Source organism: Brachyistius frenatus, unplaced genomic scaffold (assembly GCF_029030835.1).
Source record: "Brachyistius frenatus isolate BFR_SWC_R1_liver_20210118 unplaced genomic scaffold, ASM2903083v1 Contig_56, whole genome shotgun sequence".
NCBI classification, from domain to species: Eukaryota; Metazoa; Chordata; class Actinopteri; family Embiotocidae; genus Brachyistius; species Brachyistius frenatus.
This window is the reverse complement of record NW_027210655.1, coordinates 1125113-1144951: the sequence shown is the minus strand read 5'-3', so window position 1 is coordinate 1144951 and position 19839 is coordinate 1125113. Positions and strand designations below refer to the sequence as shown.

Sequence of the window (19839 nt, the reverse complement as noted above, 5' to 3'; positions counted from 1 at the left end):
AGTTCCTGAACGGTAGGAAGGAAGAGATGATGAATGGCTGCACAATTAATGACTGACAAGCTAAACCTCAGGTTGTAAGCTCATTTGACCCATTTGATGACAGTCATCCCTCATTAAAATAAATGGGTGGGACTGACGCTTCAAAAAAAGGAGGTCTTGGACTCCGAGTAAAATGATGACCCTAAATTAAAGTGGGGTCCACAGCTCAGTGGATCAAGCAAAATCAGCAAGTAAAACAGTTTCTTGTTTGTATTTCAATCACACCTGAGGAAGCTGGGACGTTAGATGGTTAACAGATCATTAGGTCCGTTTGAGATGCAACACGACAACGCACAAATGTTTTTCGTGTTTCTCTTTTTAATTTTCTGCTCTAATGTTTCATCGTATTAAGAAGTGCGAGAACAGACAATGGATACTAAAACAGGGTCAAGGCAATTTCAGTATCTGTGTCTAAGCCAATTTCAATGAGTGCTGTTCACATTTTGTAGCAGTCAGCTTGTACTTTGTCCAGTGAGTGACGTTAACTACAGCAAATTAAGCCGCAGTAGTCTATAGGGGTTACCTACGAAGTATTTTGGGAAATTTACAACATTTAACAAAACGCCTCGAGTTTGAATTTTGGCCAACATCTCGCAAGTTCCTTGCGTTTTGGAGCCGGAAGTGACCATATTTGGACGAGCTGGGGGGGGAGCGAGGGATAGATCTAACTGATCTGATTGGAAACCTGACGATACTACGTCCCGCCCACCGATAGCTGAAACCTGACTGCACCGCAGGCCTGTCAATCAAAATGACACGGCCCCGAAAATACGTCTTTTTGAGGCTTATTTACTAATTAATGACTGGATTATTTTCAGATGGACCTCCAGAAAACTAATATGGAGTGAGTTTAGCTTACAGCACCGAAATAACTCGTAGATAAAATTGATTCACTTCAAATTTTATGAAAGTAGTTGAATAGGTGTCTATGGACACGGAGGCTTTTTGGAGCTAACCTCTAGTGGCACTCGGTGGTATTGCAGCTTAAGTCACTTCGGAATCGGCCTCATTTTTCAGACCCGGAAGCTACGTCAACTTGTATTTACAGTCTATGAATGTAATCTGCTCCTCGCCCAATGGATGCTGGGATATAAACCTCATTCCCCCTTTCACCTTGAAAATGAAAACCATGAGTGAATGATTTCATAACCAAACAATTAACAAACTAAGTCAAGTCATTTTCAAGTTCAAGAGCAGAGAAGTAGATTATCAGCTAAAAGCAGCACAGACCTATCAAGACATTATTCATCGTGTCAACCTGATTACTGACCCCGAGCTTGGCCAATCAGATGGACAGCATATGCCCTCACAATACTTCATGCCCTGTCATTATGGTAATGGTGTTCGACGTCAACACCCCGCTGCTGTATTCTGACAGGTTAAAGCCTTATCACATCGTTACACACTATTACTGTTCCTAATGAAGTCAACAGCTCCAAGCGCTAGAAGGCTTGTCCACTGTCTGACTCATTAAATGATCTGACGTGTAAATAACCCAGGGATCAATTAACGAGTCATTCAATGCCAGCTCACCTCCTCCTCGCCCCGCCACACTGACACTCGGCCGGCTGTTCTTTTGCCGTGCATGTCGGAAGAGATCATAGCAATTTATCAACATGGTCTTTTTTCATTATTATTATTATTCGGTCATGCTGACAATGCAATAGACATGGGTGAAGTCACTGATGTACCGGAGGCCTAAATCTATCTCTGTGCTGCCACTAGAGGTCGGCTCCAAAAAGCCTCCGGCTCCGTAGACTCCCATTCAACTTCTCTCTTGACATTCGAAGTGAATAAAAGTTATTTTGGTTTTTTTTTCTAGCTAAACTCGCTCCTTCCTATTCGTTTTCTGGAGGTCCAGCTGAAAATAATCCCTCACTCATTCGAAAATAAGCTTCAAAAAGCCGTGTTTTTTGGGGACGTGTCTGTTTGATTGAAAGGTCTGTGGCACAGTGAGGTTAAGGCTGTCAGTGGGCGGGACGTAGTATCGTTGGGTTTTCAATCAGATTAACTGCTCGTCCCCCCCCCCCAACACACTGCGAAAGATCAACAAATTATTTCAGCACAAAGAATACCTTTCTAACACTGTGAATGTGTTAGGTAGGATGCATTACATCCATGCACTATGCTTTATAGTTGCCTTTCCAGTGTCGGGTCAAAGCACCAATATTTCAGTGCAGATTTGCTACAGAACGTAATGAGCTAAACGACCTAATCTTAGTGCCATTGATTTACCTGCCTGTGAGTCACTAAATCTACACTACCGGAAAATATGGCAAATCTGATCTGGTCCCCAAAGTCATCACAACCGGGGCGTCACTTTATATAAAAAAAAAAATGTCTGGGATTAAAAAAGCAGTGTAATGTATCCAGGTGTGAATGTACATAACAGCGGGGGAATGGAACGAAATGTCCAAAAATAAAGATTTCCGTGTTTTACAGTGGAACTGAACTAGTACAGAAATGTCTGTTCTCGAGTTAGGTGCATATGGCATCCATCAGAGAAGTTACACACATGTCATTGGGGAGATCCTCCCCGCTCGCTGCAGGATGTTCATCACATGAAGGTCAAACCAAAACTCCACCAGCTGCTCTTTATTAACACTCAACCTTTTCAATGCAGCCATCTGCCGGCTGGAGGAGCGAACGTTTGAAGCCTTTTGGGAGATAAACGTGTATACATAAACAGAACAGACCGGTTAGTGACGACCTTCTACTGATAACATTCATACATGAAGCTCGACACCTGGCCTTACAACGACTCTCTTCACACCGTGTTCTGTCAGTTTGGATTCATTGTAAAAAAAAATTAAATAAATAAACAAGTGGAAGACTGGAGAATAAATCATCACTCCATTAATTAGCCTAGAGGGGCTTGTGGGAATCAGATATGTCCCATTAGATAAGCAGAAACAATAGAAATGCATGATCCAATATTAGAAGTCCAAGGTCAGCTATATTTACACTAATTCTTTACCTGTTAAACGCTAAACATGATGTGATTGAAAAAGAAAACGAGGCGGGTCTCCAACAAAGCTGTTTAAAGTTGTGCTCTTTGGGTAACTTTTTACTTTTTGTTGACCCTGTTATGACTTTATAATCTCAGAGCTGATGTAAAAATCTGCAATTCAGTAGCAAGTGGCAAGTGATTCAATGTGAGCCAACAGTGTGTATTTCCAACTTCAACTAGCTACAGTTGACATTAGGAATTTATATAAATTATATCCAATAAAAGAATATTCCATGCAAGTTTTATGTGAATTACTTTTGGTCCGGATGCTCTTTTCCAAAGTAGGTGAATTTGGCAACCCAAACTTTATACCTATTAAAGGTTTATTACTGACCTACAAAGCATTAAAAAAAAATAACCGCAGATGAAACAATTAAAAAAAAGAAAAAAAAGTTTTAAGTGAAGCTATGCCTCATCACAAAGTAGAGCTAACACGCACACAACTGTTTCTTTGTCCAAGAGATACTTCGGAGGTCTTAGTTTTGAACCTAAAACGTAACATGCGATACCCCGAACAAACGACAGCCCCCGCGAAACAACGGAGACTCTCACTTCTCTTTGAACTAACAAATTTACAGATTCACAGTTCCGTCAACCTGCTTCGTCTGGACTCCGCCAGAGGGTGAAGCTTGTGCCACGCGATGAAGGAAATAGAATCCTGAATTATAAATGATAACACCGCTTTAGCTTTGATCGCATGAACCTTGAATAAATCGCTGAACTCCTCCCTCCGCTGTGCCGGCAGCCTGAACTGCTGCAATGTGGCTAGACCACACTCCTCAAAGATAGCTCGAGTTGACGTGCTTCGGGTTTCAGGTGCACAGAGACGTAGCCCTTTGTACTTTGAGTATCTATATTATAGCTGGGAGCGCTTGGCAGATATTTTTGGGGAAGCACAAGATGAGGCTCCCCGCTGTTGCTATGAGACTATTGAAAACCCCTTTGAAGCCAGGCACAGTTGAGTGCCACATAGTTTCTTGCACTTGTGTGCTGTTGACTCCAAAAACACGGCAGTTTTTTTTTTTAGAATTGAACATGTGGAGCTGTACACTAGTACAATATCAACGATGGGAATAGGCACGACGATGCTGCAAAGGGAGTGCGAATGGAGGTACGAAGCACTCGCGACGGACAGGAAAACACACACGACATTGACGCACATTTTTGTACGGTTCAAGAGAGCCAGTCCGCATGATTGAAAGGTAAATACAAACGGCATTAAGTTGAGAACTTTGTGAGAAGTTGGAAAGATGTTTCAGAAACCCAGGTTACATGAAACTATTGTTTCATCAGAATTTTTTACGACTCAAGTTCCACTTATACAGTAGTTTGGACTTTGTCACAATTAATTATATACTGTGAAATACAATCAAAAGCCAGTGCCAAAATGTTTTAAATTTGCAATTTCTTCTATAGTTGCAAAGCAGTAAAAGAACTCCATGAGACCCATTAGCCAACTTCTTTCTAAAGATACCAAATCAATCTTCCTCAAGTACGTTTTTCAACCGGTAATTACAGACCTAAAGTTATCGTAAAGTGGTTCTTAATGGTGTTTTTCAGACTAAGTATTTCAGTATAAAATATTAAAACTGAAGGTTTTCAGAGTTTTTTTGTTTTTTTTTGTTATACGCTTGCGTGATTGAATGGTACGGTATATTATACCAGGCATCATCCCGGCTTCCTTACACAATGACACAGCTCATCTTGGTTGCATCGGAGCATTAAATTAGTGTAGTGGCAGTCGCAGTGGAAGGTTGTTGGCGGGTTTAATTGTCAGCAGTTAAATATGGTGTGAATGTAAGGCAGCCTGGCAGAACAGTTGGGTCATAAACCACTCTGAGTTGTCATGCTTTGTGGAGCGGAGCAAAAAAGAAATCACTACTCCAAGGGAAAATCCTTGACGTGCACTCTGGCAGCTAAAATCAATTCCTGAACAAAGCTAAACTTCAAGATAAATTTAGAGTCTTGACACACTTACCAACTTATCATTTCCTCCTCCCCCCCGCGCACCCCCCCCCCCCCAAAAAAAAGGGGATGACTGAGCCTGAAATATTCATCATTTATTCATGGCTTGATGCACTGTTCTGCTTTACTGTATATTTTGTTTTTTGATTTGCGATGCCTGCTGTTGACACATCGTTTTTATCGCAGCCTGCGTGCAGCACCGGATATTAATCTTGTCTTGCGAAAAGCAGCTCAGGAACTTTGTGTATGTCAGTCATTTAGTTCAATGACACTCAGTCATCGGAGCTTTTGTCTTATTCACGAGTCAGAGTGTGTGTGTGTGTGTGTGTGTGTGTGTGTGTGTGTGTGTGTGTGTGTGTGTGTGTGTGTGTGTGTGTGTGTGTGTGCGTGCGTGTGCGTGTGCGTGTGTGTGTGTATGTGTATGCGTCAAAAAGGCCAAGGACACTGAATGAGCTAATTGGAGATGACTGATGTCCTCGCAGTTATAATTGTGTCATTACCACCCTGTGGAACATGATCATTAGTCCCTGCGGTCTTTGCTGTAATTAACAGATTGGCAATGACTGAAGGGAAGACTGAGAAGGAGTGTCTGTCCGTGTCCAGACTCGACTGAAGCCACGTCTTCACCTTCTGGCCGGAACACACAGGAATTGCCCTGAAGTGATCATTTTATGTCATTGCTCAGATGGCAGCTGTGTCAGCTGATTGCCCCGAATCAGGACTCCTCGCAGCAACGGCTACGTTGTTGATCACGACAAGCAACTTGTTAATCGCAGCTTGTTAAAGCTTAACCAGGCAGATCAGCTAATAAAATGTCTTACATTCAGGAGTCAGTCTGACTTTAACACTGGTGTTTACACTTCATTGGGTGTCCCGGGTGCCTCTAGCTCAGGGGCGGGCAAACTTTTTGGCTCAGGGGCCACATTGACTTTTACAATTTGACAGACGGGCCGGGCCAGCACCAGATGCATACATATCAAACAGAAACATAAAAAAAAGGCGTCACAGTGTTCATACTTCCATTCACTTTTAGTGGGAACAGTGTTGTTGATCACCCTTCTTTGTCAGAGCATCGAAGTCTGGTGTTAGTTTTGTTGTGGCAATTCTCAGAACAGATCTGAGGTGCTCATCACTCAACTGGGATCTGTGAGGTGCTTTGTTGGTGTTCATCACACTAAAAGTCTGTTCACACACGTACGTAGAGACAAACAACACCAGCATCCTCTGGGACATCTTCCGGATGTTTGGAAATTTGGCTGCTTTAATGAAGCAGAAAACTCATCCAGTTTAAGAGAGTTGAACTTCTCCTTGAAGACGGTGTCACGTTGGAGATCAATCGGTTCACACTGAAACTCCTGTGGCGCCGTTTCAGGGTCTTGTGTGAAGGGACACGACACCAGCTGAAGGGACATGACACCAGCTGGAGGGACATGACACCAGCTGGAGGGACACGACACCAGCTGGAGGGACACGACACCAGCTGAAGGGACACGACACCAGCTGAAGGGACTTGTCAATTTTTCCAAAATCAGAGAACCGATGGCAGAATCCTCCGTGCAGGTCGTCCAGTGATGTCCTGTATGTCTTCATGTCGAGGACGTCTTTCAGCGTAGCCAGCGTGGGGAAATGAGCGAATGACTTGTTTGACATTTGCTTTGAGAATAAAGCTAGCTTGGTTTTGAAGGCTCTGACGTTTGTGTACATTTCATGGACAAACTGGTCTTTCCCTCGTAGCGTCACGTTCAGCTCATTCATGTGTGTCAGTACGTCCTCAGCAAAAGACAAATCACAAAGACGATCTGTGTCACTCAGCTCAGGAAAACCGTCAGCTTTCTCAAGTAGCTCCAAAAATGAGATAATCTCCCGTTTGAGCTCCCAACACTCGTTGACGTACTTTCCCCAAACTTAACCAGCGGACGTTGGAGTGGTGAAGCAAGTCCTGGTGATCAGAGTCAGTTTCTTCAAGGAACTTAATAACCTGATGGTGAAGCCCCCTCGCTCCAATAAAGTTCACCACTTCTACGACCGGCTTCACTACGTGGTCGAGCTGCAGGACGGATTTACACAGCGTAAGAAAATGTCCCCCTGCTCAGGGTTGTCCTCTTTCACCCTCTCCTGGATTCTTTTGAGCAACCCGACGTTTTTTTCCAGTCAGATTTGGCGATCCGTCTGTGGTAACGTTGGCGAGCGTACTCCGAGGTAGCCGGAGCCTCTCGATGACCCCCGACACGACGAGTCCTCTCCCCGCGTTTTCCCCTTTAAGGATTCCACGGCCAAAAACTCCTCCGTTATCTCAAAATTGTCATGAATCCCTCTGATAAAAATTAAAAGCTGAGCGGTGTCCTTTATGTCGTTACTTTCGTCCAGTGCCAAGAAATATCATGTAAATGACTCCGCTTTTTTGTTTAGCTTGCTTGCCAAGTCTTCGTCAGTCAGCTCAACACGGCGACACACGGCCTTCGACCGGACTTCAGTGAAAAAGTATTTCGTCGTCCGTTCCTTATTAAACACTCGGCGCTCGCTGTCGACTTTTCTTTTCTTTGGCCCGTTCATTGTTGCAGATGGGTTCGGAGCAGCAGCAGAGCAACAACAGAGAGCAGCCCGGCCTCCGCAAAATCAAGTCAAGGCATCGCCGCGCCTAGTGCGCCGCCTGGTGGACCGCCAGGCATTACAGGACGAGGTCAAATGAATGCAGTCATAATTACGATATGATTTGATTTGGGCAATTCTGTACCAATCTTCGGCGGGCCGGATTAAAAAGACCAACGGGCCGCATGTGGCCCGCGGGCCGTAGTTTGCCCACCCCTGCTCTCGCTGGAAGTAGACCGGTAGAAACCGGCACTAAGAACCAGTTCCTGCTTTGGCTCCACCTCTACAAGCAATGTCTCAATGTCAAAGAAATACTCAGCATTCAATCGATACCGTACACTCCAACTGCAAGCGCTGCCACAGTTTAGCGCTGTGTTTGCTCTGAGTGCATCAGACAGGACGGCAAGCGCTAAAAAAAAAAAAATCAAAACCCTCCATTATTTTTAAAATTGCGATGGCCCGGAAAGTCTGTCACCCGAGAGATAAGTTTAGATGTCAGAAGGCTCGTCTTCATGAAAACTATCTGAAATTGAGATTTTACAATTTTACAGTATTTAAATAGAGCTCCTCTCAGATTAGAGCGGAGACGTTATCTTCGCCTTAATTAACAAATACTTTGTCTGAACAGTAAGATAAAACACACATGGAGCAGGGGAATACCCTTCTTTACTGTGTGCTGGAGAGATTAAAGGAAAAAAAAATTCTTGACAGCTGAATAATTACATGACATGGATTATTCATGAAATGTTTCAATCGAGAAAGAATACTAATTTAGATAGGAAATCAAGGACGAAGCACTTACACACGGGAAAACAATTAAAAAGAAATGTTTTAGAAACAGGTAAAGAACGGAAACAACACTTCAAATACACGGAGATCACGGAGAGAAAAAAAAAAAAAAAACCAATGATCCTAGCTAATGAAATAAAGCAGACCTTTAAGTAATCTGCATTCACTCCCATTAGGCTACTCAGAGCGAAGACGTTTTTCAGGCTCAATTCCAGTGGAAATTTTGAACACTTCCGCCCCGCAGACCGTACAGAGCAGAAACGCCAGCAAACCCCTTTTTGGCTCGAGGATTACCACCACAATCCCCTGCAGCTCAGAAATGGTCAGGAAATTGAACGGAAATAAGCAGGGATAAATAACCGTATGAGGAATGAGGCGAGGAGGGGGGGGGGGGGGGGGAGATAGAGCGGTCGGTGCCAAGGACAGCGACGGCCGGGCTGGAACACATGCGGTCAGTGAAGTGCAGACGGCAGAGATGGATGCCACCCAGAAGAGAGTTTGAGAAGTGGGACAGCGAGAGGGAGAGGATGGGGAACTCGGGAGCATCAGCAGCATCAGCAGCAGCAGCAGCAGCAGCAGACGGACACGCTGTCGACTGGCCGTTCAGCGAAAATGACTATAATTCATTGCAGGTCCTTTCACCGACCTTTCAGCAGAGCGCTCGCCCACTGTGACTCCGGCAGACCTCCGGCCGGCGCTACACAGCGGGCTGAGTAAGTCCACCCGCTGCCCACGGAGAAAGCTCTCCTCGGGCTCTCAGACGTTTGAGCGCCACGGACAGAGCTTGGCGAGCGCCACCGCCTCGACTTCCCAACGCTGTCTCCTCTTTCATTATCTCTGTCCGAGCAGCGAAAACGAGTTTTGTTGTTATTTCCTTCCCCCTCCCCGCCCGTTAGCTTCTTTGTCAGCGGGCAAGATTGCTCTCTCGTAACCTTCATTTTGAAGCACGAGTCCGGTTGATTTCAACTGCCGATGAATCTTCGGAGCTTTTGGCCATTTTTTTTTTTTTTTAACAGCTATTACGACGCCAACAAAGTCGATTGCTGGACTCGGCATTGCCGAGTCGATAAGTATGTCAAAGTTAAATCTGGTAGTTGGTCTGTCTCTGGTATTTCAAAGGTTGTGCCTTTTTTTTTTTTTTTTTTCTTGTCTTCCAAATAAACTCGCCTCACCTCAGGAACAGTTTAGAAACTACCGGTTTTACTGAAGTCTTATCTGCAGACCACTGCCTGGCTCACGGGGGGCAGCCTGGAGGCCAAGGGTGCTTCAGCAGTGGCAATGAAGGAAGGACAAATTCTTCCGTCGAACTTTTCTCACTCCATTTCATTCAGTTGTAGGGGGACAGAACCGTTTTCCAGACAAATATCTCTTGACCTGTGGTTCAGCTGGTAAAGTTTTTATGTCGATCCGGCCCTAAACCAAGATCTTTTTTTTACTCTGCATGTATTGCCCCTGTTAAGGGAGGAAGTTGTTTTTTTTCTGTCATTTGACTGAGCCAGGGCAGCTCATTTCCGACTGTTTTTTTTTTTTTTTTTTTTACCCTAAGTTATGCTAATTAGCAGTTCGCTTTAAAGCGATGCACATTATACGAGGGTAGTGCTAATGCTTTAATCTATGTAGCCACCAGGAAGAGAATAAGAGTATTTCCCAAAATAACGTAGCTGAGGTTGCAAAACCTGACAAAAGACTTTAAGTATTAATTATATGCTTGAGAAATCCAACTTAATGAAACTTGAACAAAAACAAAAAAAAATCCTGTAATAATGACTCAATGACTTCTTTTTACGTAAACAGCGAGAGTTCTGTTGCCCTCGATATAATACAAGTTGCTTTAACTTGTCGTAATTTGTCAAACAACAATCCTGCGTTGCCTTTAGGACACTTTCTGCGGTAGATGACAAACAGATTCTTGAAGAGACTCTCACTACAAAACCAGACACCAGACATAAAATGCACTTTGAAGCGGATCGCTAAACACGTTCTTTTTGGAGGACAAAGAAACTTTCACGAAGGGCGCCGCTTGCCGAGGCTTGCGCCGCCGTCTTTCAGCTCGTCCTCGTCCTTCTCTACCTCCCTTCTCTATCCGTCCGTCTTCCTCCTTTTGTATTTTCTCCGCTAACGCCCGCTCCTCGAACCCCCATCTTTCTAAAAAAAAAATAAATAAATATATATATAAAAAAAAAAAAACAGAACAAAGGAAGGAGCAGATGCCGACGCTCGTTCGCTCCCCGTCATTACATCCTTGTTTTAAACACGGCGGCGGGCCGAGTTCCCGCAGAGAACCTGATTGATTCGCAGAAGTACAAACAGCCAATTACTCTTTAATGCCACTGAGTGAGAGCCAATTCAGCCAGCGGCGCTCGCCGGTGCCACGAGAGACGGAGCGGCGCCGCCGCTCCCATCATCGCGAGATGGATGAGGGACAAAGGAGGATTATCTAAACTGCTCCCAATCAATATGTCACTCTCTTCTGCGTTACGCCTATCAGTGCACATCATATTAGCTCCCATCAGTGCCACGCGGATAAAGCATTAATAGTAATGACTCTGCACTGGCAGTGGTCTGTGAAATAAGACGAGTAAAACCTCCTCAACACATTACACGTATGTATTTCCCATGTTCGTCTGGCTCCGGGTGGTGTTATGAGCCAGCGGGCTCAGCGGGGAGGAAAGTAAGCGGAAACTGTCAGTTTTAGCGGATTAGCTGTTGGTGTAGCGGGCAGGTGTAGCTCTCTGGGTGGAGACCCATCGTGTTTCCCTGAGCTTATCTGAAATCCCAGGACAGCCACACACACACACACACACACACACACACACACACACACACACACACACACACACACACACACACACACACACACACACACACACACACACACACACACACACACACAGACTTATACTCACACACACTTTCATCCTTCTGTGGAAGCCCTGCAGGCAGCCGCTGCCCTTGATTGGCTCATTTCTAACCTCTGAGGATATGATTCCCACAGGTTTGCACTCCCAGTGATCTTTCTGTATTTTTCTCGCTGCTTGCAGCCGCAACCTCCCGCCACCATACATCTCTCTGGCTGTCCGTCCGTCCGTCCGTCCGTCCGTCCCACCCAGAAGCCACATGCCCAACTCATCTCAGCTCATCTGCAAACATACGATAGCAGCGCCTCCATCAGCCAGAGCAACGAGGACGGACAAGATGGGCGACAATCCTGCACAAATGACTTCCTTAATCCTAATGCATTCCTCGCGGGTGTGTGTGTGTGTGTGTGTGTGTGTGTGTGTGTGTGTGTGTGTGTGTGTGTGTGTGTGTGTGTGTGTGTGTGTGTGTGTGTGTGCGTGTGTGCGGGACATGGATACAACTTTATCACGCGTGAACATCTCAGTATACTCAGGACATGAGGACACAATATGATGGGAAACATTTCCTGACCAAGCAAAGCAAAGTCTGGAGGAGAGAGTGAGAGGACAACCAAAACAGTGACATTTAAAAGGTCAATACTCCAAAGAAATAATAAAATAAAAAAAAATGTTTTAATTGCTTCTACTGATATGTAGTTATGTCGATATAGTTCATTTCACATGCTGTTTTTTTTTTTTTTTTTTTTTTTTGCCATGGTAACACGACAAAAGTGAATTTACTGTAATTTAAAAATGTAACAGCGGTGCTCATCATAATGAAACGAGAAGGCTCAAACTCACTATGAGTCATTTTCACGTGGTTTTAATTTTTATCTCTAAGAAAACTGAATCATCTGCAGAAGGTCCGTGGATGATCACCACTGAACGAAACCCTGCGGAGATATATTTTCGACTTTCGAACGTAAGGTTTGAATGCTTTTAAGGATCACAAAGGAACGTCTATTCACCTCCACTGTACTGAACGGAGAAGCAGAAATCTCAGTGAGTGACTGTGAGTAAAAGATCTACAAATTACAACAGACTTCAAGAAAAGCCACAAAAACAATTTTAAAGGTGATTATCAAGCATCGCGTCCGTTAGGATAACGCGAGCTGTTCCGAGTTGTTTGCCGGCTATTGTAGATATGAGAAGAAATATGTCCAAAAGGTGATTTTGCATATTTGGCACACTTATATTCAAAAGAGAAAACTAGATGATAATGAAAAGAATGCTTTGGATACACTATTCAGGCCTGGAGGTTTAGAAGCAGGTTTGATTTCTTGCGTCAAGGAAAAACATCCAAGGCTGAAAAAAACACCGGCAAATAAAGTGATTCTCCTGAGCTTCTTCTCAGAAGATGACAACAACAGGACTCAAACAAAAATATAAAATAAAAAACATCAGTAAATCCTCGAACACAAAGAGTTCCCATTTTTCCGACCAATGGGTGCAACAGCAGCTTTCAACACAGGATTTATCAGGTTTGCTTAGAAATGGTCTTTTAAGAATAATTTCTGTTCAATTCAGGACCTTGAAAATAGGAAAAATAAAAGTCAACACTCCAAACATCCTTTTTTTTTTGGTATTTTGTTAAACTGGTAAATACATATAAATCATTGCATGGATACATCTCAGACTGATGTGGCCACATCTCATTTCATAAATGCATCTTTTAAATTAAGATGATCGATCTATGCAACGTAATATTATGAACAATCTTAAAATAATAAAAAAAAAAATGATATATGATTACTTTCTCTCCCGACTGTGCAGTTCCTCACAATCCATGAAATGGGTTATATGAACCCTCCGACTGATTTCTGGCACCACCCGGGATCTGTCGGACACGGCAACACATCAGCCAGGAAGCTACAAGCAGCTCCAGCGGGGGTAACTGCGATGCTGTTAGCACCGAAGTCGCAGCACACTGTGGTATCAGTAAGTGGTAAAAGCTATAGGAAGAGAGAGAGCGAGAGATGAAATTTGCTGTGGTGTCAGTGGAGATTGACTGGAGATCAGGGACATCATAAAATGCCTCCCCGGAGCCCGTTAGCTAGAGAGGGAACACATCAGAGAGTCGGTCCCCGGACCCGGGGAGTTCGGCTGTTCTGGAGCAAAATGAAAGTGAGCTGAACAAACAGAAATACCACTGTTAGGTTTGACGCCGTGGTCTCACACTGGCAAGACGGAACAGAGAGAATTGATCAACTGCATGTTAAATAATCTTAATTAAACTTAGCAAAGGGACTCAAACCAAACCGCACAGCTGCTGAAGTGGGGGTAAACAAATCCACCTTTATCGTTCCCTCTGGGAAATCGGCATCTTGCGGTCGCAATAATTAACGCAAATTCAAGCAAACTCTGTGATATTTGCGAGAGCTTGACATTTATTAAAATTCCCGTGATTTTTGTCCGGAATAAAGTGTCGTCAACAGAAGCTGCGCTGAAAGTGTTGACAGCGCAGCTTTGTGCATCGGAATAAACAGTAACAAGCAGAAAAAAATGGAAGTGACGGGATTTGCGGGAAATGTGGCCTTCACAATAAAAGCTTTGAATGAAATGCATATTATCAAAGGAAGTGATTCCGTATTACTGTGTGCTAAAATAATTTTATAGAGACGTCAAGTTGTAACAGACTACATTTTGTTTTTGTGCATACAGTAGGCCTACGTGTTGAATTCACATGAATTAAACAGTACCTAAAGCTCTTATTTTGACAGCTGATGTAGTCGTTGTATTCTAGTCACAGACTGTCTGTTCTGTAAAGCAACGTCTATTTTATGATTCTTTTGTAACTTTTAACCACATGTTTTTAGAACTAAAATATTTCTTTGATGTAAAGCCTGATTGTTTGTTTATAATCAAAGGAGTCGTTACATATTTACTCCTTTATCAGGTAGCACACTTTTCTTTCTCTAATTTTTTTGGAATCCCACAATATTACGCTGCAAAAATCGCACATTTTTGATCGCGACAGACACTTTATGTGTAAAACACAGGAAAGTCAGTGAATAGAGTTGTAGACGAGAGCTAGTGAAGAGTTACAGGGCACAACAGCAGCTAATGCTTCCATGATTGTGTGTAGAGTGACCCACGAGGGGTCTTAACAGCGGGAGAATTCTCCACAAAAAAACCTCCCGAGACCATTTCTATGGAAATAGGCTTCAACTCTGCATATGTGAAGATCCTGGACTCGACTCGCGCGCCTTTACTAACTGCTCTGACTTTTCCTTAATGTGCCCACCCATAAACATTTCCGAGGATGCGCCGCGGCGATGGCGCCTTTAATTTGAAACATGAAAGAGGGGAGGAAGTGCACAGAGGGGACACTTGAGAGAGCTGTGTAAAAGAGCGTCCCGCAGAGTGGGAGATCATTTGAGTATATTGAGGGGGAAAAAAAAAAGGTCAGTATAAAGCTGAGAACATGTGCAACGAAGGAAAGATATTCAGTAGCAAGGTGCACTTTGGTTTCAACATTAGACCCACGCTGGGATTTCACCCACCACGGAAGAAGCACACACAGCAAGCCTCCGAGGTAACAACGGGCCATTTGGGAAGACGGTCCCGGCGGCACTGAGGTAGAAAATAGGGAACGGTATTGTTTGTCCTCAGCTGATGCAATATCTCCCTGCATTCTCACGCACTTCCTTTGCGGATTCGACCCAACGCTCGTCAACAATGCGGGGCACTTTTTTTTTTAGGCTACGATTAACAGGCTGTCAGCAAAACGACGACAGCAGCGTTAATGTCTGTGTCCTCTGGAGCTGAGAGAGAGAGAGAGAAAGGCCGCAGCGGATCTGCTGGGACTTTAAGAATATCACTGACAGCGTAAACAAGAGATGATTAGGATAACAAGCCTGTGATAAGCCCATTAGCACAAATGTAAAAAAAAAAAAAAAAGAGTAGTGTGCTGAATGGAGCAGCATCAGGTGGTGTGACCAAGTGGCAACCAGCAGTGATGTCATCCAGTGGTTTGTGAACAGCCGTTACGAAGCCCCGAGTTCCTGACCTGACTGCATCACGTAGGCCTGTCAATCAAAGAAACACGCCACCCCCTAAAACACAGCTTTTTGAAGTTTATTTTCTGATTAAGGATGACTACTTTTTTTTTTTTTTAATGATTTTCAGATGGACCACCAGAAACTTGTGGAAAAAATTTTATTCACTTCGAATTTCATGAGAGAAGTTGAATGGGAGTCTATGGAGCCGCAGGGTTTTTTAGAGACAACCACTAGTGGCACTCGGTGGTATTGCAGCTTAAGGCACTTCTGTATCGGCCTCATTTTTCCGACCTGTCCGTTACGTCCACTTTTATATACAGTCGATAGGCGTGACGCACCGAGCAGGTAAGAGAACACAAAACTTCAGATATAGACAATGCTTTTTAACAACTGTGCTTCAGCAGTCTTCATCTGACTATACCAATAACATATTTGATTCCAAGTTAGACATAGTTCTGTTTCTAAACGTACTAATAGATTTACATCTTATGTTATAAAGGAAGGAGGAAGTCTAAATGTTCTGTAACAAAAAAAAAAATACAAAAAAAAAAAAATCCTCTGCATAACATTACTCCACTTAAAGCTACTCCACTGCCAGGAAGGTGAGAAACTATTTGAAGACTTAGAATAGATTTTCAAATGAACTTAACACGGTTGTGAAAAATATATTGGAGTCTCAATGGCTCACTGGTGTTAGATTCACACCTGTCACACATGAACACGATTTCCTTTCACTCTGAGATTGTGTTAATAGTCTGCCTTTATTAGACTGCAGGTGATGATAGTGACATGATCTATCCACATAGAACCACCATATAACCACACAGTACAACCGGTGTTACAGCATTCAAATATACAGCAAAACTATAGGACAACGCCAAAAGTCTTATTTATAAGCCTGGCATTTCCTCTGAATCATGAATAGTTAATTGTAGAATCAATAAGTCGCAACTTCTGAGGTAATTTGAGGCACAGCTTTGAGCAGTTTAGGTTAGAAAATAGCATTCAGGGATGCTTAAACTAAAGAAAACAGCAGTAACAAGCTCCTTACACCATCTATTGTGTGTTGTGTTCATGCTGCTGTGACTTTGACGATGGATATGAAAGAGGAGAGTGTGAGTTTGAGCTGAAACCGCGTCGACCATGCCTCATGTGCCCTCGCTTGCCCGCAGGCCAGCAGTAAGGCCACGAGTTGCTGAGTGTTTCAGTTACTGAGTGTTGACAGGACCAATCAGCAGGAACCACCGGCTCCTTCCAGGATTACTGAACATTTCCCAAGCCAGAAAAAAAAAAGGAGGAGGAGCAGTCTTAACACCCAGCAGCCCGCAGCGATGCCTCAGAGCGGTCTCGCATCTTAAATCTAGAAAAGATGTCTGACCATATGCAGTAATACATCTTTAATGGAGTAAATAAACACACGGGCCTCGGCGGGCAGCCTGGTGAGGAACAGACCATCATTAGTGCGTGCCGATGTTTGGATTTCTACAAGTGCACTTATTCTGCATATAAAGGCACATTCCTGCCTTTCTCTTAGATTAGGCAGATGGCTTTGAATATTAACACATTCTCCACGTTTTCTCGCTGGGTGTAGAAATAAGTCCTGCATCATTACATGCTGCAGCACACTAACACAATATGCTGCAGCTTCATTGACTTCCACTGCCTACGAAAAGCTTTTTTTTTTTTTTAAATCAAAGAGTCATTTATTATTAGTAGTAATTATTATTTGTACACTACATTTCTACGTGTCGCTTTTAGCAGATAATGTTTAAAACAGCCAGCAAACTAACGGCAACAATGTAACGGCAACAATGTAACGGAAACGAAGTAACAGCAACAAACTAACGGCAACAATGTAACGGAAACAAACTAACGGCAACAAACTAACGGCAACAATGTAACGGAAACAAAGTAACGGAAACAAACTAACGGCAACAAAGTAACGGAAACAAAGTAACAGAAACAAAGTGACGGCAACAAAGTGACGGCAACAAAGTAACGGAAACAAAGTAACGGAAACAAAGTAACGGAAACAAAGTGACGGCAACAAAGTGACGGCAAAAAAGTGACGGCCGTGTGGCAGGGCTGTTACCTCTTGTCATTGTCTGTCAATGTAATAATTTGTATACTTTAACAGCACAATACCCTGCTCTAACTAGTATGACCTAAATTAACCATGAAGTGACTTATTTTTCCGCTGAGCAAGTGTTTCTCTACCTTTCACCTCAAAGACGGCTATGTTGAGTGACGTCAGACCTGCGTCTCGAAACTCTGAAAAACCACATTCCTAGTCAGAAATTCACAGTTCGACAGGCGTTCAGGTGAATTCTCCCACTCGGGGGGCCGGAACTTTCCCACTTCCAAGTTGCTTGTGAACACACCATAACCTCAGAAAGCAACCTTCCGCTTGCTGCTTGTATCCTCCAAAGAGTGTTGAGAAATGCGTTACCAACTCAGAACCTCTTCAACACAAATAGAAATATAAACAAAAACCATCATGACATGCTGTGAGACAAGTAGAAGTATTATGCGATACTTTTGTCTTTACAAATCTGAATCTGAAAAGCACAAAGAACATCTATAGTGGAAAACATTTGCAAAGCAGATATAATTTGACTTGTTCAGTCAACTTATACTTAAATTTTTGATTTATTTGATTTATCTATTTCATATTTGTGTGATGAATCTTGTTATATTGTGCCTGTTTATGTGTACAAATAACGGGTCATTATTTTGCTCCAATTTCATCATAAACTTGTTTTGTAAACAGCTTACTAACCCAGCTAAATCAGTCTAATGTTTGGAGAATGAGGCAGTAAAATAAGGCTCAGACAGTTGTTAACTTTTCAATTTACGTTTAAATGGAAAGAAAAAGATCAATCAAACTTTAACAACAGGTGAGGCGCTTCATTCTGAACTTCTCAACTGAGCTTTGACAAAGTGAAGCCAATACCGCAGCCAAATATCACATTGAAAACAATGAGACGTTCAGTTAAAGAGGGTGAGAGTAATTACGGTGCCACAGGGTGACTTAACGCAAGACAGACGGCTCAGACTGGGCTCTGAATAAATCGTGCAAGTACTTTCTCCAACAGCACTTTGATTACAAGTAAATAATCTCATCTTCAAATCATTCAGCTGCATATTAAAACATTTATGAGCATGTAATGGTCATATTTAATGACAGCTTAGAGCTACAGCCAGACACAATCCCCTGTTTATAAAATACAAGAGGAGATATTAATTTGCTCTGTAAAACAACTATAACGATATCAGCGGCACCCCGTCAGACTGCTGGGCTGAAATAAAACAACTGAAAATGACATGATTAGCCCCATCTGCTGTGCAAGACGTGTTAAACTCAGCCGATTTAAGTTGAAGGTGAGAGTGAAGCCATGTCAAATATCAACATACTGTACAATTTATCCCTCTAATCCAGTTACAATAGAACTTTGAGCCGCCTTCCGGGTGCAACCCCCAAAACATGGATAATGCTGCCGTGGCCAATACAAGCCGCGGCTCCGCGATTTTACATAGCCGATCTAACAATCAGCGTTTCCCAGCCCTCACTCGTATGGTGCGGGGCCGTCGTGGATCGGAGTGGAGCTCTGGGTAAACCTCTTTACCATGCAGATCAAACAGAGGCAGAGAGACTGGAGGGCTCGCGGCTACTCGGCTCTCAGCATGTTTAGTGGATTCAAGTCTGCTGTGGCTCCGACCCAAAGACAACCGCGCCGAGCAATCGAGCAAATCCTTCAATCCACAGATTGACGCTCCCAAGCCTCTTAATCAAATAAGGCCATTAGCTCCATCACAAGTAATCCGGGCCTCCAGCACCCACAGACTAGGGCTTTTTATTTTTTTTACTCAGCCAACAAATACTGGAAGCACCCCGACGGCTGACTTATTTCACGGAAAACCCCTAAAAATGCACAAGATGATGTCTCAAAAGTTAGATTTTTTTTATTTTGCTTTTGAGGAAAGGTGAAACATGCAGTGTATGCAGTATGAGCTGGCAGATGGCCAAAATGTGCAGCCTGCACTTCACAGTCTGAGTAAAAAAAAAATATCTAAATAAGCTCGAACATGAACTTTTCCACTGGAAGTTAGGGTTAAATCTTAGCAAAGTTTGAGCAAAAAAAAAGAAAAGAAAAAGTTTTAAATCATCCTGAGAGGACCAATACGTGTGCCAGCCCAGTGAATACAAATGATGTCTTCTAAAAGTTTACACAGCTCTGAGCTCGCAGGCAGCTCGTTGCTTCCCCGTTCGTTCCAAGAGGCGACAGTACAAAAGCCAACTAGCGGAGACTTTAAACTTGCTATAAACAAGCAGCGATGACTCTGTCTGACTATTTTTTATGTCACTGTCACATCATCTGCAGTTGCAAACATAAACTGTTTATTTATTTATTTTTTTAAAGCATCTTCTGTTGTACATTTGAGATGATTCAAGAGGACTGAAGATGGCAAACAGCATGTTGAATTCAAGAGCTGAACCTCTGCAGCGCAGAACAATGAAGTATTTTAGTCAGTAAAGCAGTATTGTTGT

The 19839-nt window shown here is 43.2% G+C and overlaps 1 protein-coding gene across 3 annotated transcripts in view; it reads right to left on the bottom strand.

Annotated features, from left to right (window-relative positions):
- Positions 1-19839, bottom strand: part of LOC138624866 (protein kinase C-binding protein NELL1-like) — a 247844-nt gene that overhangs the window by 123307 nt on the left and 104698 nt on the right. The gene's annotated exons all lie outside the window — the stretch shown is intronic.